The sequence below is a fragment of the Camellia sinensis genome, chromosome 13 (assembly GCF_055761805.1).
Source record: "Camellia sinensis isolate YWXY chromosome 13, ASM5576180v1, whole genome shotgun sequence".
Lineage (NCBI taxonomy): Eukaryota > Viridiplantae > Streptophyta > Magnoliopsida > Ericales > Theaceae > Camellia > Camellia sinensis.
Genome location: NC_138973.1, coordinates 111,349,964 through 111,373,853, shown reverse-complemented (window position 1 = coordinate 111,373,853; position 23,890 = coordinate 111,349,964). Strand labels below are relative to the sequence as shown.

The 23,890-nt window shown below is 35.9% G+C and overlaps 1 pseudogene across 1 annotated transcript in view; it reads right to left on the bottom strand.

The window, feature by feature from the left end:
• Positions 1-5,236: 5,236 nt before the first annotated feature.
• Positions 5,237-23,890, bottom strand: part of LOC114264136 (palmitoyl-acyl carrier protein thioesterase, chloroplastic-like) — a 41,330-nt pseudogene continuing 22,676 nt past the window's right edge. Inside the window, exons 6-10 of the transcript XR_014349404.1 lie at positions 16,270-16,779; positions 16,023-16,164; positions 7,657-7,940; positions 7,508-7,571; positions 5,237-5,793 (exon numbers count right to left, since the gene is read on the bottom strand). The product of XR_014349404.1 is annotated as a palmitoyl-acyl carrier protein thioesterase, chloroplastic-like (transcript). The remainder of the gene's footprint in view (positions 5,794-7,507; positions 7,572-7,656; positions 7,941-16,022; positions 16,165-16,269; positions 16,780-23,890) is intronic.

Here is a 23,890-nt window from a genome sequence, read left to right as displayed (position 1 = left end):
AATTAAGTATGTACGGATATCAACTATCAAATCTATAGGGTTTTCTTGGGCATCAACTATCGAATCTCTCTCTATCTCTTTTTCTTTCTTTGTTAATTGATCGATCATGGTGCAGGAGAGAGGTTACGTCGCGATAGAAGGGGCAGAGAGGACTGGGAAGGGGGCCAAGAAGACTGGGGAAAGGGTGGGGAAGTGGATCGTAGAGGTGACGTCGACCGGTGATGATCGTGATGGAGGTGACGGCGACCAGCGATGATCGCGATAGAGGGGACGACAGTGTGAGGGGCTGTGTGAAAATAGCTGAGAGGCTGGGAAGGGCCGATGGTTGATGTCGTTGCTGCCGCCGTCGCTGGTAGCTGGTGTAGTTAGGGTTAAGGTTTTTGGAGTGAAAAATGATGGAATGAGAGGCTATACACAGAGAATGTGAAGATATATTTGGAATGTAAAGTGTGTGGACTGAGATAAAAAAGTAAAAATCAAATTACTAAATGTGTAAATTGAGAAAAAATGTATACAGAGATAATTTGGTGTGTGGAAATAGAATTTCCCAATACATATCCTACACTTTCATATACAAAAACTTTTTGGGTACATTACATCGACGCCCCCTCTATTCTGTTGAAATAATACGGGTACCTCTTTATCCTTTAAAATATCACTATCATCTCTTACTTTTGAATAAGATAGGTGAGAATATTATTTTAGAGAAATCTAAGAGGTGTGAGTGTAATTTACCATGTTTTAATTTATTTTTGTCCAATACTTCTATTATTTACTTGTCTATTTCTTGGTAATAAGGTAATAATTTCATTAATCATTCATTTGTCTCTTAGTTGTCTACTTTTTTTTAATCTCTTTTTAAATTTTTTTAGTTAAAATTAAATATTTTAAAAAATTAATACAAAATGATATGATAAATTGTAATTTTGTCATTGTATAACTTAAATATTTTAAAAAATTAATACAAATGATATGATAAATTTTAATTTTGTCACTGTAAAATTATAAAAATGTCACTATCACATCATTCTTGTTTTGAATTCTGTATAAAAATGCACATAATTTTTCTTCTTCCCTAATCACAGGACCACATGCATGGAATCAAGAAACTAATAATGAAAACAACTTTCACATTAACAAATCCCCATCAAGATTAAATTTCTAATAATAAAGTCTAGTACTTTGTTTGGATTTGGAGTAAACTTTAGAAAGATTGGTTCGTTATTCTAGCCCACTTGATTATAAAATTTAATCAAAATGTAACAAACTTGATAGGTTTTGTGAACATGAAACATTAAGCTAGCGGTTGATGCCCAATCATGTGAAATTGCATGCATTTGTGTAGAGCATTTGACCATGTGCATGTATGTAACCTTGTTTACAAGAACTACAATTTCTTTATGTTTAATTGTAAGGTCCCAAGACAAATACAGTGCATCCATATACTGGGTTCCTAAACTAGATTTAAAGTATCAACCTCAACTGCTCTGCTTGTTTCTCTTGATTGCCATGTCCATACATATTGACTAAAATTACATGCCAAACAAGGCACTCTATGTTTCAAATTCTATCCTCTTTTTTGCATAAGGTTAGGATGTGTTGGAGCCTTCATTTGTGAAGGTAGATTCTTATATATTGAATACAAAATAGAAAGGTAAATTACACTAATTTCTACTATAGTTTAGAAAAAATACAGTAATCAATTTTGAAATAATTACATTGACCTCCCTTTTACTAGGGTTAAATGGACAGAAATTAATACAGATGGTAGATAAATATAAAAATAAACAACAAAAAATAAATATTTTCGTGTAAAAAAGATAACAATATCATTTTTTCATCTATATAACTAATAAATTATTAATTAAAAGTGGGTTAAGTGTTATATGAATGAACATGTTAAGGGAGCTCAACGTAATTATGTCAAAACTGTGAAGCTTATTGTATTTTATCCAAACCTCAAGATATATATATATATATATATAAGTATGTTTTAACTATGGGAAATTCTATATGCCCCCTAGCTACAACCTTTTTATGGTGTTTGGTTATAACCTATATGTTGAGATGTTAGTTATGACTTGATTATATACATTATGGTATTAGTTATGACTCATTCTAATATTAGTTATGACATTATTTTGATTATGATCTAAGAACTCTTTAATTATACCTTATGTGATATTTGGTTATAACTTTTTTTTAGTTATAACTCCTATAGAATCTCATACAATTGAGTAATTATTTTTGTGTAATCAACTCCATAACAATATTGAATAGGATGGACAAAACACTTGATAGGAAGTCAGGCCTTGGTACTATACATGTGAATTAATGAGTTTTGTTATGACTCTTGTTTTGTCAATTTCACGAACAAATACATTTGAGTTGTAATGGTGTGAGATTTTAAGTGTTGCTTGTGTTTGATTAGTTGTTTTTCAAAATCTATTTCTTTTTATTGGCCTGTCAAACTACATGGATCGCTCAAGCGGTCATGTTTGCACTCAAGCGTTGAATTTAAGCATCCAATATCTTAGTCTGAATTCAGAGATACCCAGAGATATGTTTTACCTCTTGAGTTGTAAGTCTTGCGCTTGAGTGAAGTGACAGATGGAAGTTTGTTAGCACCATCTTTCTAGACACATCGCTCGAGTGGTCATTTATGTGCTCAAGCGTTCCTTGCAACTCTGGATTGTTTAAGCCGCCTCAGATGCTCATTTCAGGGTTTAATGCTTCCAAATTTCTCTCTAAACATTGAAGAACAATAGTTCTAAGGATGCAAGAAAAATTGAAAAAATCAACCAAACTAATTGAACCATACCGAATTGGCCATATTTGGTCTGTTTTTTTAACAATAATCGATTTGTGTGGTTTTTTAATTTGATTTTTTTCAATTTTCGATTCAGTGTTGATTTAAGCACCTTGTGCACTGAATAGATCGAAAACCGACCATTTCAATATATGTTGTATATATAATTTATATAATCTAATAATATAATGATATTAATAAGTATAATAAATTATTAACCTCAATTAATTAATCTTGTCATCTCTATAACTTAAGATAGTAAATTTTTATTATATATAATCTGAACTCTAACTTATTATTTTTAAAGCCTTAGTATTTATTATTATTTTTTTTATTTGTATTTTTGTTAATCTAAAAATTGAAAAATATTTATTAAATGGATGGATTGGATATGTTTCACAAGTGAACAAAAAACTAATTCAATATTTTTACATGATTAAGTTTGAAAGGTCTTAAACTGATTAAACCGCATCGAACCAAACTGTTTCAATCAGTTCGATTCGGTGCAGTTTGATAAGAGAAGCAGTCTATATCGGTACTCAAAATAATAAAACCGACATTATCGATTCGGTGGAAATTTTTATCTAAATACCGATCGTACCGAACCGATTACATCCCTAGTTCTATCTTATAGAGAGTTGTTATTGGTTTTCTCTTAGTGGATTGTTGATGATTGTCGCACATCATGGAATTGATTGAATACATCAAGAGGCTTTGATTGAATCTACCTTCCTTAGCGTTCAACCCGTAGAATTCAAACTGAGTTGGAGTTTGTGGATTCAAGCTCAATAATGAACAATCCTAGATGAAGAGTAGGCAACGAAGATGTTCTAGTGTCTCCAAGGGTTGTATGGATTCATAGGTGGTAAAGCGTGGTGAGGTCTCTTGTAATTTTCATTCTTTCTTCTTAGTGGATTTGTTCGCCCTTCTTAGGTTGTGATTTTTTTTATCACAATTGGAGTTGTCCAATTGTGATATTTTTTCACGATAAATCTTTATGACGCATTTGTTGATTGCTTAGAAATAATTTAAATCACTTTTGTATTAATTAGATGATTTAGATTATCGTCTAATTTAGGAATTACTATTAAGTGTTCTTGATTAGCTCATAACTCATGAATCACATTACATAGGGTCTTTCAAGTTTATTTTCAATGAATTAATGAGTTTATTTCCAATGGTGTTGTGCACTTGTGAGCTCTCCGGATTCAGATTTCCCAACAAGCTTCATTTTATATTTTTACTACACGCTCAAATTTATTGTAAAAGATCGAAGGCTAGAGACTCAGATTGTAAAGGTTTAGTGTGTAAGAATGAACATTATAAAGCAATTAAATTGAGAGGTTTAGAGTTTTGTAGTACTTATTGTGCATAATGAATTTAATCTCATTCATCATTAGACACAAGCATATTGTTAAACCAGGGACAGAAGCATACTAGTAAACCACATATCATCCTGTTAAACCACTTATCTTGTATTCTGCATGATAATTTTGTTTCACATTATTGTTCTATGATTGGAACCAAGTTATACATAGTTGGTGTTTAGGAAGTGGGTTTTTTTGTAAGTTTTTTTAGTTGTAGGATATTATTGGAGAAAAAATTCTTTATGTTTGGAAAAATAGTTAGATCTTTTTATAGTTGAATGTGATGTTTGTGAGAAAAAAAAATGATGAAATGATTACGAAATTTGATGTGATATTTGGTTTGTATTTGTTTTTTTTTTATTTTGTAAAACATTTGTCTTATAGTGGGAAAAAACAAAAACAAAAAAAACCCAAAAACCAAGTTCCCCAACACCGCCATAATAGGATGCAATAATAGGCTTGCTTGATTGTACTTTTGTTTGAATCGTTTACACTTTGGTGGTGTTTGCAATAAAAATAATGAAAATTTTGAAAACATTTAAAGATTGAGAGGGGTAAACCACAAATTAGTTTTTTGGTTTTTCCTAAAAAAAATAAAAATAAAAAATAAAATAAAAAAATAATTCTATGGGAGTGAATACCATGCCCGACCAAAGAAACACACTAGAAAAGAGAATATCAAGGTATGAGAGCTCCATCCATGACCTTGATCATCAATGCTAGATATACTCAAAGTACCCGGATTTCAAAATGCATAAATCAAATTCATTCTGAATATGAACAATACCACCCTAAATTTAAATATGCTTCACACATTTCAGATTTTCTACACTTTCTGAATAATTTTTCTGGGAACATAACATTTCAGATTTCTCAACTATCTTGAAGTAATGGTTACTTGTCAAACAACTGCAAGATATTTAAATTTAATGGTTACTTGACCTCCAAGCGCGACTTTGCCATCACATTTAGACAACTTTAGCAGCACAGTGAGAAAAAAGTAACATGCACCACCAAAAAACAAATTTAATTATAAATAATAAAGAATTGCCACCAAAAATGATAAAAATGAATGAGTTGCCAATCTGAGAAGGTAAGGTAATCACTAAGACTTCAGACACAGCTCTGAGAGAGAGAAAGAGAGTACAACAAGATCTACTTACAAAAGGCTTAAGAACTTTTCTCTATTCTCCCAAACAAGAACACAGATCAGAAGATATATATATATATATATATATAATGAAAAACCATATTTAATCCAGGAACTCGAGTAGGGATTTTACATGAGCATCGCGACACGAAGGATAAGACTTACTGCCACTCCAAGCAATAAAGAACTTCAACAATTAACTGCTTTCTGCTGGAAGTGAACCAAGGGTCCCAACACAGTTTGGCATATTTGGGCCTCCATTCAGTTCTTCCCTTCACAATCTCAGCCCCACCCTCAAGTCGAAGCAAATGCTGGCTCTCAACATAACCAGGATCAACCAAACTGCCAACACCACCACCAGATACAGTGGTTAGGGACTGCAGCACGCTGTCCCTCCCGCATTCCCTCCTGTACTCCAGAGTCATGCTGCAAAGCTCATGACTCTCCAAAATTGGCATTGGTGCACCCTGTAATAACCGGCATTGTTTCTGATTAGATGAATAAAATAGCAAGCAAATTTGAAACCTCTGAAGCACTGACACTTCAAAATGAGTGTTCGGTGTCGTAGGTCAGACACCGACACGCCATGTGGCATGTTAATTTTATTAAGTATTATTTTTTTGCAACAGTTTGGAGACACTTCATGGACATGCACCTCAGGATACCATTGCGAGTTTCTTTTTGATAATTTTAAAAAGATGAGTTGGGGTCAAACTAAAATACATGAAAACAGAGGGAAATGCACCCACATATATATTAATGTCTCTTGTATCTCTATGTCATAAATTTATATTCATATACATAGCAAATAAAAATATTAAAAATAAAATAAAATTTTCCCCATCCTTGCCTCATCTGTATCCTAATTTTTTTTCAAAATCATTGTGACCAATGCCCGTGTCCATGCTCTGTAGTTTGAAACAAGTGAAAAGGGAATGCTGGAAAGATTAAAGAAAACAATGAATTTAAAATGGGTAGGAAATGCATAAATCCCTCAAAATTGGTACTGTGAAAGAACAATCACAACCAGATATCACATGCCATTTGACAGTGAGCCACACTTTCCATAGATCAGCATTCATTGCATTATAAACTCCAAGCAAACATCATGCAACAATGTTTACGCTGTGGCAACAAAGTATGTACACAAACTCTTAAATGATGCATATAAAAAATGAGAATCATACTGTAAATCTTGCTAGCATAGCTCAACTGGCCAATGATAACAACCTTCACATATTAAATCTTCTCTCTTCTATTATTTCCATCTCTTATGTACAGCCAAGTTGCTAGCATTTTGTTTTTGCTGGATTTTATTCTTGCTGTATTTGAAACCAAAATCCTAGGTTTTAAAATTCATAAGCAATTAACGTCAACAAATTATGTTGTTGAAAAGTGTAAACAAGGACTTCCATCACGGTTTTGCCCCATGTTATGATTTCTAAGACATATAAAGCTGCAAACATCAAGAACTGCAAATCGCAATGCTTGAGTAACTCATGAGGGCATTCAGATGTTCCGCGTTTATTGAATTAGTACGTTGTGCTTCATACAGCATATTAAAACACGACTTGGGCACCATAAAACATAACAATAGAATCAAATAAAATATAAATAAGGATGTCTATTAATCGCCTAACCTGCCTTGATTGTTAGAAACACGTATCAAACTAGTTAAAATGCTATGATAAACAGGACTCATTTAAACTTAAACCTAGAATAAAAAATAATGGTTCAATTTCCAAGAGAAATGAAAATCCTCACTCAATACAAATCAATTTAATAAATAACTTCAAATGCATTCAATATAAAATAATAATAATAATAATAATAATAATAATAATAATAAAAAAATTATAAATGAATCTTGGCTGAGGAATTTTGTATGAAATCATACAAAGCCATGGAGGATGGTAAAAGTTTCCATTCCAGTTAGTTCAAAGAAGAGGATAAGAGGACAATTTACAAGAAGGCGCATCATTTTGTTATTATGATACAATGGCAAAGGGAAGGAATCTGTACTCAACTAACGTGAATAGCAGATACAAACAAGTGAGCAAATACTTCAGCTAAATTAATGTTGAACCGAGCATTCCCATAGGGGTCTCAGATCATATTTTATGAGACAAGAAAATCAATAACAAGATAGATTATGCATCAAACGAAAGAAAAGGAATTTACCTCAAGAATCCATCCGATGTATTTCACATTGTTAACATGCTGATTGACATCTAGATCACTCCATCTAGTAATTAAAACACACAAAACATGAAAACAAAGCAACTTATATGGTACATTTCAAAGGTAAATGATCTGTTATATGAAATAACCTTTAACTTACCGTTAAACCATTACGAATATAATCTGCTGTGCTTTCATCAAGTTTTGGTAATTTTCTGCTGTCCTCGTCCACAACAGGAGGTGAATCCACAAAAAAAGTACCTATTTCCCCTCGAACTTCATTAGGAATTTTAGATAACCTCCGCGTCTCTTATTCCCACCTGGATGCTCTAGTTAAAATGTCCCCTGTTCTGCAGTCACGAACAAGCAATCACACCGCATACCATTCTTTCCGGATGCAGCTACCCAGGTGTCTACTTGCACTACATCACCCCTGAAAGAAATAAAGAAGCTCAAACCATGAATTGGTAGTAATCAATTACAAATATTATAAGCAACTTCAGTACTAATAAATTACATTATCTCAAGGGCATCACGTCACGTCCCATAAAGTAAATACTTCCCTTCATCAGCTAAAAAGTGGTATTATTAATCTAATACCATATCAAATACAATAAATAATAAAATACACAAAGAAAGTTAATTTTGTGGATGTGATCAAGATCATGTAGCAATGAAGTACCTAGATAGATGTATCAATGTATGTAACCTATGAGCTGCAGACATTATATGTATCAATGTATGTGTCACCCACAGAAATTCAATCAATTCAATGACACAAGTTCATTCATTTTTTATAGCAATTGTTAACATTTTATGAGCTTCATATAAAGGCTATTACAATTTCACTAATCATTTCACAAATAGAACAATCTTTGCATTAAATTACTACTCCAAAAATATAGACTGATGTGATGTTCATATGACAACAACAGCACCCTTATTCTATATTGTATTTGACCATTATTCATTAAAACCATAGTTGTCAAATCAAGATTCGAATCGTGAATCGAAATGGCCATGTACCGAATCACAAATCGAATTGTAAACTGTAAAGATTCGGTTACTTTTACCATATTACTTTAAAATATATATCTACACAGTTGGATGTTAAATATATCTTATAAATATAAAATATTTAGACTTAAATTAATAAAAATACTGTTTTGAATGATGATGATGTGGTCTAATAGGTAAGAAGTTAACACACTTCTCATGTAAGATCACGAATTTACCTTTTTTTTTTTTTAGATACTTCTTATCAACCATTTTTAGTAAAGCAAGTAAACAAAGATAGACTCTCAATTTCCAAGTAACAATAACTTCACAACGATGTTGATATTTAGACAATAAGCATACATACCTTTCCAAGTAAGAATAACACAATAATAAAAAAGAATTAATTGAAATCCTTTATTTTAAAGCCTAAAACATTTTAAAAAGTATATATGCTTGTTCAAAAAAGTAATTTTTTTTCTTTTTTCTTTTAAATAGAACTAGTTTAATTGACCTCACTCATGTAACATAGAACTATATTTATTTCAATAAAATAGCAATAGATAATTCATGATGCAAGTTACTTTACCCTTAAATATCTTTAAAAGTTATATTATGATTTTGTAGACGAAAAAAAAATAAGAAAATGTTAAAAGCATATTGGGTCTGACTAAATCTGATTGAATCCTACTAAAACTCTCTGATCACAAAAATAACAACAAATTATGTATATATATTTTTCTACTAAATACTATTAGAAGTTGTATTACGTCGTTTTTCACAAAAAAAACAAGAAATAAAAATAATCAAAATATGCCGGACACAACAGTTTCAAGAATTGCTTAAATTATAAAAAGTGAATCAAATCGTGCGTCAATTATGAATCGTACGATTTATTTTAATTCACTTTTGTAGAAATTTAATGTATAAAGAGAAATAGAGAATTGTATAGATATTGATTGTATTATTGATTGATTTCAATTTGTATACAATGACTCTCCTATATATAGAAGAGAAAAAACATATTCACCTACCACACTCAACTCTCACCTAACACACTTACATCTACCTACCACACTCAACTCTCACCTAACACACTCAACTCTACCAACCACACTTATAGCCCCCCTCAAACTCAAGGGGGATAGGAACTAACCAACTTGAGTTTGGAGAAAGTAACAAAACAAGAAAATACATAAAAATAAAAGAGGATAGGAGACACTGTATGGTCGTGTCAGACCATTGGTGAAGACACTGGATGGTGGTGTCATAACGTTGTAGAGGACACTGTATGGTGGTGTCATAACGTTGTAGAGGACACTGTATGGGGGTGTCATAACGTTGTAAAGGACACTGTATGGTGGTGTCATAATGATGTAGAGGACACTGGATGGCGGTGTCAGACCGATGTAGAAGACAGCTTATGGGGTTATGTCGGACCGTTGTAGCAGACAATGTTGTGACAGTTGTTGTGACAGTTTACAGAGTCTTGCTGGACCCTTGTGGAAACTAACCGGAATCAATGTCGGGACAGTTTACAGAGTCTTGTCGGACCCATGAAGGAGCTAACCGGAATCAATGTCGGGACAGTTTACAGAGTCTTGTCGGACCCATGAAGGAGCTAACCGGAATCAATGTCGGGACAGTTTACAGAGTCTTGTCGGACCCTTGTAGAAACTAACCGGAATCAATGTCGGGACAGTTTACAGAGTCTTGTCGGACCCATGAAGGAGCTAACCGGAATCAATGTCGGGACAGTTTACAGAGTCTTGTCGGACCCTTAAAAAGTCGCACCCTCAAAAGGTGTGCCCAATCTTTCAAAAGGCGTGCCATCAAAAGGCGTGCCCAATCCATAAAAAGGCGTGCCATCAAAAGGCGTGCCCAAGTCATAAAAAGATGTGCCGGACATGATGGCGAGGCGCGTCACCACATTGGCTTGCGCGTCCGTTTTGTCGTCTGGCGTCAAGTGGCGCGCGATGCGCGTGTCTGCCTTGGCTATTTAACCAAGACGGATGCTGAGGCAGAGGCAGAGGCTAAGACAAAAAACTGGCTAAAAACCTCTGAGAAATTCTTCGTTGTCTTGAGAGATACTCTGTAACACTCTGTAACCAACCCTTCTCTGAAACACTCAGCAACCCATAACATGGCATCTTCGTCCCGTAGTCTGCTCACTCTCTTTCCCGACCTCAACGAGTCCACAAGAGAGGTAACTGGTGCAGTTGCCCGTGAACCTCAACCAAGCGCCCCTGAGTTTGCTCCGTTGACCTTTCCTATGCGGTCTGTGGAGCAAAGAATGACAGCGCAATCAGATATTGAGGCGAATCAGTATACATTGAAGTCATGTGTTGAAACCATGACTGCGGTCACAAACTTGTCGCACCGGCTGCAGAGTAGGACAAATGAGGTGCAGCAGTTAAACGCCCAACTGGCTCTGCTCTAGCGCATGTATAAGGATGCGCGAGCAGAGATAAGTATGCTAAAGGCGGAAAATAAGGAGCTGAAGCGGAAGGCCACCGTTATGTTCCGATTTGGAGGGCCGCCATATGCTGCAGTGGAGGAGCAGAGAGTAGTGATCGTGCCCAGTGGAGTGGGAAACACGGAGGCAACACCGTCAAGGGCCGCCCAGGACGGAGGCAAAAAGAAGAGACCGGCGGCAGAGTAGTGGAAGTGAGGTCGGTGGGTGGCCGTCTGCAGAAAAGAAAACAAATGTTTTGGTGTTTGTTATGTTTTTTTTTTTTTTTTTTTTTTTGTGTGTGTGTGTGTGTGTGTTGGGTTTGGAATGGTGAGCGGGGTGAATCCCTGATATGAATAAAACAAGTGTGTTTTTGCAAACTCGAATGGGAGGTGTGGTAATGTAGAAAAATCAACTGGAATGAATGTAGTTTTTTTTTTTTTTTTTTTTTTGGTGGTGAAAATAAGAATAATAATAATAAATAAAATGAAGTGGTGGAAGCCCGTGGAATCAATGAAGGCTATTATAATATATTGGAGTGGGGAAAAGAATGATGGGAATGTTGAGTATATAATAAAATAAAAATGGGTATTTGAAAGAGATTAAAAAAAGAGGTTTAGAGAAAATAAATAAAAATAATAGATTTGGAAATCAAACGGAAGAAAGAGAGTGGACAAGCCCACGTGGGTGGCTTTTTTTTTTTTTTTTTTTTTTAAAGATAAAATAAAATAATAAAATAAAGAAAGTGTCATAAAAGGGATCAAAGAGCACATGGGTTCTGAGGTTGTTCATAATAATAATAAGAATAAAAGGAATTAGTGGAGAGAGGGTAATTAGGATTATAACTTGCTTTTGCTAGTGGGAGGTCCCACCAGCACTATGTCTACTTTCCAACCCATCCCTCCAACACCTTTTGCACACCCATCCCCCTTTTTTATTTTTAAACCAATCTCCACCAGCACAAAACATGCTCATCTGCAAACCCAACACCCTCTCTCTCCACTTTATCACATGGGCTTGAGTAGAGAGAGAGTGAGAAGTGTGATTTCAAACTGCCAAAAGGAAGAGAGAGAGCTCGAGAGTGGTCTCAGCATCACGGTTTCAAGTTCACGCAGCTTGTGTCTGAATTCAATAAAATCATCAATTACACCGGACCCATATGAATGACACTCTTGCTGAGATATGGGACTTCCATTGGGTGAGAAACATGAGAGTTGACGGAGAATTGTAAACAGCATAACAGCCCGTTGCTGGAAATGAGTCCAGCGTGCAATAATCTTTACTGGAAGTGTGAATGGAGAAGTGACTCCCGTGGCTGCTGCTGCTGCGACGTGGTCATCGAATCGGAGTTGCCCTGTAAAGTGAGGAAATTATCGTCCCCGTACTGGTGAAAGAGAGAGAGCCTGTGTGTTGAGAGAGCTTGTCGGGCATTGATAGCATGTGGAGCTGTTGAACTTGATGATGAGCATGGGAAATAATAGCAGCAGCAGCAGATTTCTCTCTCAATCAATCAGCGGTGTTTATGCAGATCGGAGACGATGTTCAGTTAGCCTATACTCATCCCAACCAGCAATATGGGCTAGCCAAGTCTGCAAATGAGGTGGTTCTGGTCATTGAAGCTTACAAGGCGCTTCGTGACAGAGGTAAACACGTGTGTCGCTAAGAAGAAGAATTTGAAGCTTATTGATGTCGACGTCTGTGTAGAAAATTCCAGCGGACTAGGTTGAGGTCCGGCGGGCGGCCAAGGCGAGGTTGCCGCCCGCCGGTGAAGCGAAAAATACTAAGTTCTTAACCTTGCTCTGATACCATGTAGAAATTTAATGTATAAAGAGAAATAGAGAATTGTATAGATATTGATTGTATTATTGATTGATTTCAATTTGTATACAATGACTCTCCTATATATAGAAGAGAAAAAACATATTCACCTACCACACTCAACTCTCACCTAACACACTTACATCTACCTACCACACTCAACTCTCACCTAACACACTCAACTCTACCAACCACACTTATAACTTTCAAAATAGATTCACTTATAGATTCATATTGATTTTGCAAAAAATACTAATCGAATTGTGATCAAATCGCAAATTGTAAAATTTTAATAATAGAGATTACAACAACAATTGAAAGCAATTTGAATTGTTGACATTCTTACAAACAAACAATTTATCGTGTTAGCAATATGACAACATGAATCTTATACACACAAATAATCATTCTATAACATAAGCTGTAACCACCACATATGCTATTCTAATAGGGAACCCCAACTTCCCCAATAATCATGAAATATATGCCAAAGATGAACCTTCACAAAAACTTTCTAATCCCAAGGTGCAAAATAGAATCAATTTTATGTCCCATTAACAAGTAGCGTATTAGGTTGAAATACAAAATTCCAATTCAAAGAAGCAAATCAAACATCATTTCTCATCTTATAACAGGATAAATTATTAAAATAGAAATAAAAACACCATTCATACAATGGATTAACATTGCACCTGTAAATTCACACCAGTGGGGCAAGCTAACACATTCTAATTGACCAAGACACAAGGTATATAGATACATCATGAACAGGCCACTCAAATAAACCACCGCTACCATGTGCCAACTTGCAAGTTGCATCACCTCACCAACCTAGGAAGAAAAGCTGGCCATTTTTTCCCTCAGCTTTCAGTCCATGCTTAATAGCATTGTACTACAGCTGCTAAAGTTCCCTAGTAGTGAACAGTTCAGAAAGAGAATCTCAAAACTAAGTACCCGTTTTGCAACTTTACTTTTTAGTGGTTTTTTTACTTTTTTATAAGGTGAAAAAAGTTAAATGTGTTTGGAATGATTTTTTTAGTTGAATAAATAGCAGTGAGGGAAAAAGTGATTGATTGATGCGACCTTTTGCTAGTAGGGTTGAACTTTTTGACTTTTTTAGCCAAAAAATCCTCCTGCCAAACAAGGCCTCAATTGTCATCAACCATGGAGGCCCAAAACAAAAAACTCAATCGAGCTTGATCAAAATTTCAAATCAAAAAATGAGCAGGATAGTAAACAAGCAATCACTACAGATGCTTATTGACTCCACAATGCCTCGACGTAAAACAGGTGTGTGAGTACTAGTTAAAGTATCCCACACAAAGAAAAAAACTTAATAATTCACAAGCAATCCCATAACTTCATCATGTTTTCTATCCATTATGCAAATTTAATTATGGCCTTCATGAGGCGTATTAACCCTTTCTAAAAAATTATAGCATTGATTTTTCTTTCCTTTTTTTGATATAAATACGTACTATATAGGTTTCTATTATTACAGATCAAAGCATTCACTGTGCTGAATCAGGCAATCCAAGTCATAACAGACTTCTGTCTCATGACATTAATAATATTGCCCATACCCTTCCCAACCAACATTTTAAACGGGAAAACATGGAAGAGAAAGGAACCAAGTTTTGAACATATATAAAAGAGAGAATTTATGAGGCATAAGTCTCGTAACTCTAAAGCCTTCAGCCATGTATTGTAAAAATGCCAAAGCAGAGAGAGCACCACATTAACCAAGCATAACAAGCACGTGCCCCATTCACCCTTGTTTTCAATGCTTTCTCTCGAGAAGTACTCCTCAAACTTACATAAAAACCGATAGTTTAAATAAAAAAGAAAAAAGACCATACATATTTCAATAGCTTAATTGGGTTGGGTAGGGTTCGGTAGGGCAAGTCGATAAGGCCTCGTGTGGAACAGGCTATTTTAGTAACTTTTTAATTTTTTGGCTAAAATATGAAGTAAAAAACTAGTATGTTTAGGTTGATTTTTTGGTTTTTTACGAAAAGATGTGCAAAAAATAGAAAGAAAAGATAATCAAATTTTATTTTTTTTTAGGGGTATAATTTGTTAGTTTTGAGGAGTTTTAATACTTTAAAGTGTCTATCGGATCTATTACAACTACATCAAATCTATGTTATCAGAAAACAACGCTAACACCCTAGCGAATTACGTATTGGTACATACGTTCCGAAACATGGTAAACTTCCGTTCCAAAACGGTAAATTTAGGGATCCAAAGTGATCCCAAAAGTTTTTTTTTCAATATATTTCCTTAAATATTATCTTAGGAGAAAAAAAATCAAATATATGAACTAAAGTCTAAGAAAAGTTAAGTTTTGACAAGACAAAAAATAAAAAATAGGTCATAATTTTCATAAAAATGATTCGCTGCATAAATATATATATATATATATATTATATTGGATATCTAATAGTTAAAAGAAAACTACTCTAGAAGTACCTTAAATTCTATTCCTATCGTACCACATTTTAGAGCATGTGGCATACCACGTTCTCGTGCTTGTTCTCGTTCCCGTTCTCATTCTCGTTCCCGTTCCGTATACCGAAACAATCCATGTTCTAGGTAACGTAGCATCAAATCTTGAGATCAAGTACTATAAGTTTTCTTAAAGCAATACGTGATTTAAAAAAGAAAATTAAGAGATCAAACAAAAGGTCAAGGTACCGCCTCCAACCCCTCCTATCATGCATGTTTTTTTACATTTAGACCAGATTGCAAACAAAGATTATAATCTCATCTCAAATATAGACCCCTAATCTTTTCAAGTTAACGAAGTGCGTTTCACATTAGATGTTGCAACTGGCATGATGGCAAGTGCTATCTGCCCCCAGTCCTGTGGCACAGGTTTGAGTCACAAATATCAGCATCTCCACAAAAAAGTGGGGTAAGACTGCTTACTTGCTGTCTCTCCCCGACACTTGTCGTCAGCAGGAGCCTTGTGAAGCAAGTGCAAAGCAACCTTTAAGTAAGCTTCACATTCACGCATTAATTATAGTATGTTAAATCATCGTGAAAATACCTTAAAGTTAGGGAATCAACTAAGCCTCTACAACATAGTGGGGTTGTAAATACATGTAATAATGACTTTAACATAGCCCTTAGCAGCCAAACACCACATCAATTTCCTAGAGACAACTGAACCATCAGAGAAACTAAAAGGTATGATATCATAATGTAGTACGAAAGCAATGTGATGCACACGACACTGTGACTTACCAAGTAGGATATCGATCTACCAGAACCTGCATTTTAGTGACCACCCAAATCAGGTTCTTTTTGCACCCGGAGTTGAACCAAAGCCATCACCCAGTAGTCCTGCACTCTTCACGTGATTAAGAGCTGTCTCCAGCAAAAAGAACTTAAGCTTGTAAAGGACTAAACAAATTAGAAAAGGGGCAGTGAATGGTACATGGGAGTGCATTTATTCTTTTGACATTGTAGTCAAATGAAGTTTCAATCATACCTGCAAATGATTCATCAATATCTCTATAGAGGCGGTCCGATCAGCCCCTATCTCATAGGATCTGATAGAGAAGTTCTGACGGAAAACAAAACCATCCTCAACAATTTTCCCAAAACCAAACGGATCAATGAGCATGCCTTGGCTTCCAATCAAGCATCATCCACTGCTTCTCCAATGCCAAGAATATCGTCGTGACAGCAGCAAGAAGCATGCTCTAATCAGGTAGTTGGTTGATAAAAGTCCTTTGGTGAAGTGATGGCGAATCATCCTCACTCTTGAGCCCCTCCATTACACCAACTTTGGTACCGTTTACCTTGGAAGGGGATTGTGCATTGGCCTTAACCTGCAAACCCCCAGTGGCAGCAGATTTTGATTTAATCCCACGAGCATCCACATTTGCTGGAGGTCCTCCAAGCTTGCTGGATGTCTTGGCACCAGAATCGGGTGGAGGAGACGCAACTGGAAAAAATGCAGTAGCGGCGGTAGCAACCATTATGAAAAATCTATCACCTGAGTCAAACAAAGTTATCATTGGTTACAGCACAATCTCCAGTAAAAGTATTTGCAGCGAATTGAAACTAGCAACCAGATTGCATAAATTCTGGAATATTCACCAAAATGCATCAAAGAGTGACATGCTGCTTCTCCAATGTAAATTACCAAACTACAACAATTGAATTCGAAATTCAAGTGATTAAATGACTAATTTTCACTTTTTTCAACTCAATCAGCTATCAACCAAAAAAAAAAACACAAAAATTGCTTCCATTTACCAGCAAAAGCTTGTTGAGAGAGAGAGCTTTGTTTCCATTTTTTTCAAAAAATTAAAACTTTCAACAATAAAAATTGTACCTAACATTGCTAAAAGCAGTGGTTCGGCTTGGGCACTCTCATAAACCCTAACTCATGATGTAATGGATGTGTGGGCTTAATTATTAGATATTATGAATGTCCTTTTTAATAATTTCATTTGAAGTTATTATAGTAATATAAAAAATGGAGAGTCCAAAATAATTGATGGGGTGCTAATAGAAACAGTCTATACCAAAGAGTCATTTACATAAAGTGTAACGCCTCCAAAATAATAATAAATCCAACTCATAAGCGAAAGAATAAAAAAAATAAGATACTTTCATTTATCAAAGTTCGTAGTACAAAAGATAATACATGCAATATAAATTCATAAATATTCATCCTGAATCTATAGCATGTAATATCAATTAATCAACAAAATAAATACCTTAAGAGCTTACATCTTTCCAAGACATTGCTGAGTTACAACAAAAGAGAGAGTCATAAGCTCTGTACATATAAAGTTCTCGGCTTGAATAAACATTAAGTACAAAATAACATAAAAAGAGCCTTCGGCTCCAAGGTCCTCCTAAGCTACGTCCTTGGAGCAGGTATGTCACCAGTACCTGAAAGTTGTTTCCCAAAGTAGGGTGAGCCAAAACTCAGTAGAAACAATCTAACACAGTATATGAGGTTTAATGAAGATATAAGTGTCAAGTGTATATTCAATATCTATGACAAAACATTCATTCTCCACATGACCTTATGGTACCGATGTTCATGTCTCAATCCATTCCCATCTACTCATTTCAAGTTAATTCATTTCATTTCAACTCATGGGCTAAATTCATAATTCTCTGAATAACCAAACTGCGAGACTACAACTCAATGGTTCTCAATCAACACAACCATCATACAAGCACTTCAATCTTGTCATTTTACAGAAATTTCGTACGCGGGATCGGTACCCATGTATACACATGATTTCGGGACTTTCACTTTGGATACTCCGGCCAACTTAATTTTGATGGAATCCATCCCCTATATCCTCCCAAAACATGGAGTACATCCCATTTCTCCTCCCAAAACATTATACATTTACAACGTATTTAAAAGTACCGTCATATTCAATGACTATCAACTATACATATTCAATGCCTTAACATACCGTCATATTCAATGACACAATTAAATGATTAATTTCAATTCACTTAATCCTCATGCAATTTTTATAACAATCATAGTTATCCTCCACCGATAGCCCAATACAGATATTTCTAAACAAATATTCAATCTCAAGACAGATAATCTATTCAAATTTTCATAGGAGCGAGATAACGCGTATCCGGCTCCATTTACATCAACAACTAACCAATTCCATGTTATCATAATCAATTTCGTTTATTTATACAAAACACAAATTGATCCATCTAGGGCACTACTCCCATTCTTCCAAATGTTAACCCAAGTGTCCATATCAACCCTTTTTCAACAACAAACCTTTACATCTACACCCAAACCATTTTTACCAATTACCTTTGAAAACCTCCCCTTTCATTCCACACCCAAACCCGAGGTTCATCTACAAATAGCTCCAATATTCCACCATTTATACATAACAACGAATAACTAGGCTAAAAATCATATTAAGGTGCAGAATATCCCTACCTCAAGCTTAGAAGAACAAAGGAAGAGATGGAGGATCTTCAAAGACGCCGAAATCAAACTTCAATCAGACAAAAAGGAAGCTCTTGAGACGTACTATCTTTTTAACAAAGGCACACGGGTGTAGAGATCACTAGATCTAGGTGTAAAAGTAAAGAGAGAGAGAGAGAGAGAGAGAGAGAGAGAGAGAAGGTCTCAACTTTAGGTTTTGGGAAGAAAAGATCTGAAAAAGTGATGTAAAAAGTTATTTTCACGATCTAATATACGCACAGTCCGCTCAAGCGCAAGAGTTGACGCTCGAGCGTCAGACACAATAAGTTGTTCCGCTTGAGCGCAAGAAATCCCGCTCGAGTGCAAAATACACACCTCCAGTACTTTTGCAGACAATAGACAAACCGCTCAAGCTCAAGAAAGGCCGCTCGAGCGCCCACCCGCTCGAGCGTAGGAAACGCCACTCGAGCATGGAAAACATCCCTTCAGTACTTTAGCAGACGTGTAAAGTACTGAGAGTTTGCAAATCTCGCTTGAGCGTAAGACAGGCCGCTCGAGGGGAGGACCAAAATTCTAGGCAACACAAGGTTTGAAAACCAAGCAACCAACATGTTCCAAACGCACTCAACACGTCCAAATAACCAAATTTAAGGAGGAATAAAGAGAAAAAGACAATGAACAACATTCAGAAACCGTAAACCCGAGTCCGGACTGCCATAAGTGTCAGGTCAAAACTGAGATCGCTATATAAAGTCCCCTAACCTATTGATAAGTATCATTTTGATCCCTAAAATTATAAAAGTGTAAAAATAAACCCTCTAAACTATTAAGAAGTGTCACTTTGTTCCCTAAACTATAAAAATTTATAAATGAATCCCCTAAACTATAAAACTATACAAATTGAACCATAACAAAAGGGATCAAAGTGAAACATGTCAATAGTTTAGAAGGTTCATTTGTACACATTCATAATTTAAAGAGTAAAGTGATACTTATCAATAATTTAAATAATAAAAAAACATTTATCAAAAGCCAAAACAGGTGTCAACCCATTAAAACTTGACGAAAAATAGCATCGTTGCACTTAATTTTTCGCCCTTTCCTTCCACAGATGTTGCCCAATAATAGTCAAAAAGATTACCTAATTCATGAGGTGTCTTTCCCTAGTGAAATCCTCCCGACCATCTCCACACATAAAATCTCCACTAAGGATTCAAGTCCCCTCCGTAAACCTCTGTACACTTCATTTTGTAGATCCACATTCTCTCAGTAAATGAATGGTTTAGTTTACCTTTTAATTAAAACTATTTTTAACAGTGATTTTGTTTTTTTGATCAGCAAAATAATAAATTTCATTGAATTAGAACCAATGATAAATCCTTCAAATCTTATATCAATAAAGATAAAAGAAGGAAGTGTAATAAACATCAAAGTTAAATATATTCATTCCAACTAGGTTGGCACAAGAAAGACCACCCAATCATTTGCAGCACCCACCTAAAACGAATTTGGTGTGGCTGATGTACCCAATAAAGTAGCTATTGTTGTGTAGCCTTATGGGCTCGTTTTGGGGCCCATTTTGATAATTCGAGCCGTTCACATTTTAGATTATATAGAGTAGAACATACCTGCAAAAAACTAAGTTAATCGGATATCGTTAATCCTTTTATCTATTTACATTTGCATTTATTTTAATACTTTAAATCACAATTGTCATTTATTTTTGTAAATACAAATGTGAGTAGCTACAAGGGTTAACGATATCTGATTAACTTGATTTTTTGTAGCTATGTTCTACTCAATGTACTATAAAATGTAAATGATTCAGATCATTCAAATAGATCCCAAAATGGGCCCATTTGGCTATACAACAGTGGCTGTTGTGGTCCCAGCACAACAACCATCCCAAATCCACCTAATACTAGTTGAGGAGTGAACAACCAGCAAACTATTAATAGGGTAGTTAGAAAAATAGTTCTTGTCAAAGGCAAACATGAATTATTTTTCTCTTATTATGGATCTTTTTTTGTTGTAGTGAGTTATTTATTTGTTTTCATTATGCATACCTTTTTTTTTAATAGTTATTGAGGTTCTAGCTATGTGTGATATTAGATTATGATTGTTCAACCTCCCAAAATAAAAAAAAATATTCAAAAAATAGATAAACAAGTAACGAGAATTAAAATTGTTTAATATTTTGTCAAGGAGGCTAATATGGTGAGAGATAATTTAGGGAAAGGCTTCGCAACACAAAAAATGCACACATTTTTCTTCTATTTGCACACATAAATGAAGCTTGGGTAACCAGCTTAGGGTATGATAGAATATCACCCCCTATTTATAAATGAAGATTAGGGTTTACAAGAAAGACAATTACAAGATGATCCCTGAGGGCATAAAATGATTACAGACCCTACTGTAACTTTCGGCTAATATAATATGCTAACACTCCCCCTCAAGCTGGTGCGAAAATATCTCTCATGCCCAGCTTGCCTAATATGTCATGAAATGGTTTATTCCCAATCCCCTTGGTGAGAATGTCAGCAAGTTGTTCACCAGACTGGACAAAAGGAGTACAAATGGTACCACTAGTGAGTTTCTCCTTAATGAAGTGGCGATCAATCTCAACATGTTTTGTCCTGTCATGTTGAACTGGATTGTGAGCGATGTTGATGGCGGCCTTATTATCACAGTATAACCGCATGGAGTCCGTCTGATCAATACCTAGATCACTCAACAATAATTTGATCCATAAAAGTTCACACACACCTTGTGCCATAGCTCTAAACTCAGCTTCTGCACTTGACCTGGCAACCACATTCTGTTTCTTACTCCTCCACGTAACTAGGTTGCCGCCAACAAATGTGCAATACCCTGAAGTTGATCTCCTATCAGTTACTGACCCAGCCCAGTCAGCATCTGTATAGGCTTCTACACGAAGATGATCATACTTTGAAAAATACAGACCCTTACCAGGAGCAGACTTCAAATACCTCAAGATTCTCATGACAGCCTCAAAGTGAATCTGATGAGGAGCATGTATAAACTGACTAACTACACTGACAGCAACAGCAATATCAGGACGGGAGTGAGATAGGTAAATGAGCTTACCCACTAATCGTTGATAGCTCCCCCTATCCACAACTTCTCCTCCTTCATCATTCCCCAATTTCTGATTGGGTTCCAGTGGGGTGGCACATGCCTTGCAGCCAAGCATCCCACTTTCCTTCAACAGGTCAAGCACATATTTTCTCTGTGAGATAAATATCCCATCCTTAGAGCGAGCAACTTCAATTCCCAAAAAATACTTCAAGCTTCCCAAGTCTTTGATTTCAAACTCTTTAGCTAAATATTTCTTCAACAGAGGTATTTCCCCACTATCATTGCCTGTAAGAACTATGTCATCTACATAAACAATAAGTGTTGTAGTCTTACCGCGTGAGGAATGTTTCACAAACAATGTGTGATCTGCCTGACTTTGTTTGAAACCATATTTAAACATAGCCTGAGTGAATCTCTCAAACCAAGCCCTTGGAGACTGTTTGAGACCATATAATGACTTCCGAAGTTTGCATACTTTGCCGTCTGTTTGATGATCCTCAAAACCCGGAGGAATGTCCATATATACTTCTTCTTCGAGGTCACCATGGAGAAAAGCATTCTTGACATCAAACTGATAAAGCGGCCAATCTAGATTAGCTGCTAGAGAGAAATACTCTGACTGAATTCATTTTAGCCACGGGTGCGAAGGTCTCTTGATAATCAATGCCATATGTCTGAGTAAACCCTTTTGCCACAAGTCTTGCCTTGTAACGCTCAATAGACCCATCTGCTTTGTGTTTCACAGTATATACCCATTTACATCCCACAGGTCGTTTGCCCGTAGGTAACTCAGTCAATTCCCAAGTGCCATTCTTCCTAAGTGCTTTCATTTCCTCAATCATGGCTAGTTTCCACTCAGAGGTAGCAAGAGCATCCTGAAAATGGTTAGGAATGCTAACAGAGGAAATATTGGACACAAACGCTCTATATGAGGATGACAAATGAGAGTATGATACAAACTGTGAGATAGGATGTTGAGTACAAGATCTCACACCCTTCCTCTTGGCAATAGGAACATCAAGATCAATGGACTCAAGAGATTCAAAGTTACCTAGACTCTCATCAGAAGCAGGAGATGGCATTGGAGTAGCAGAAACGGTCCCGTGTATCCAGTTAACTTGTTTTCTGTCTATGTCCCGGACATAAACATGCCCGTCCTTATTCTTGGTGACAGTGGGTTCTATAGTCCCAGTAGAAGAGGGGGGTGCAAGAACAACTGGTTCCACCATAGGAAGCACAGTAGTAGAGGGTGGTGCAAGAACAACTGGTTCCACCATAGGAGGCACAGGACTCACTTCACACCAAGGCTCCCCCGGAAATGAGGACGGTGACACCAGAGAGGACAAGAAATAGGACTGGAACTCAAAGAAAGTTACATCCATGGACACAAACCACTTACGAGAAGAAGGGTGGTAATATTTATACCCCTTTTGAGAAGGAGAGTAACCAAGGAAAACACACTTGAGGGAGCGAGGGTCCAACTTACCCCGAGAGGGAGAGTGATTATGGACAAAACAGACACAACCAAATATTTTGGGAGGAATAGAAAACAAGGACGGAGAACCGAAGAGGACGTGAAGCAGAGCCTGTTTGTCCAAGACCTGGGTAGGGAGACGATTAATAAGATGGGCAGCGGTGAGAACAGCGTCGCCCCAATAGGGCCGAGACACATTCATAAAAAAACACATGCACCAAGCCATGTCAAGAAGATGCCGATTCTTGCGTTCGGCCACCTCATTTTGTTGAGGGGTATTGGTGCAAGAGGTCTGATGGATAATGCCATGAGTAGAGAAATATTGTCCTAACCCAGAATCTATGTATTCCCCGCCATTATCAGAACGAAATATTTTGATAGTGGCCCCAAACTGAGTACAAATCATCTTATGAAAAGTGCGAAACACAGAGAAAACCTCACTCTTTATCTTTCATGAGATACACCCAAGTAGCACGAGAAAAATCATCAATAAATGTAACAAACCAGCGATGACCTTTCACAGACAGAACACGAGAGGGACCCCAAACATCAGAATGTATTAATGAAAAAGGAACGAAGCTTTTATTCAAACGGGGA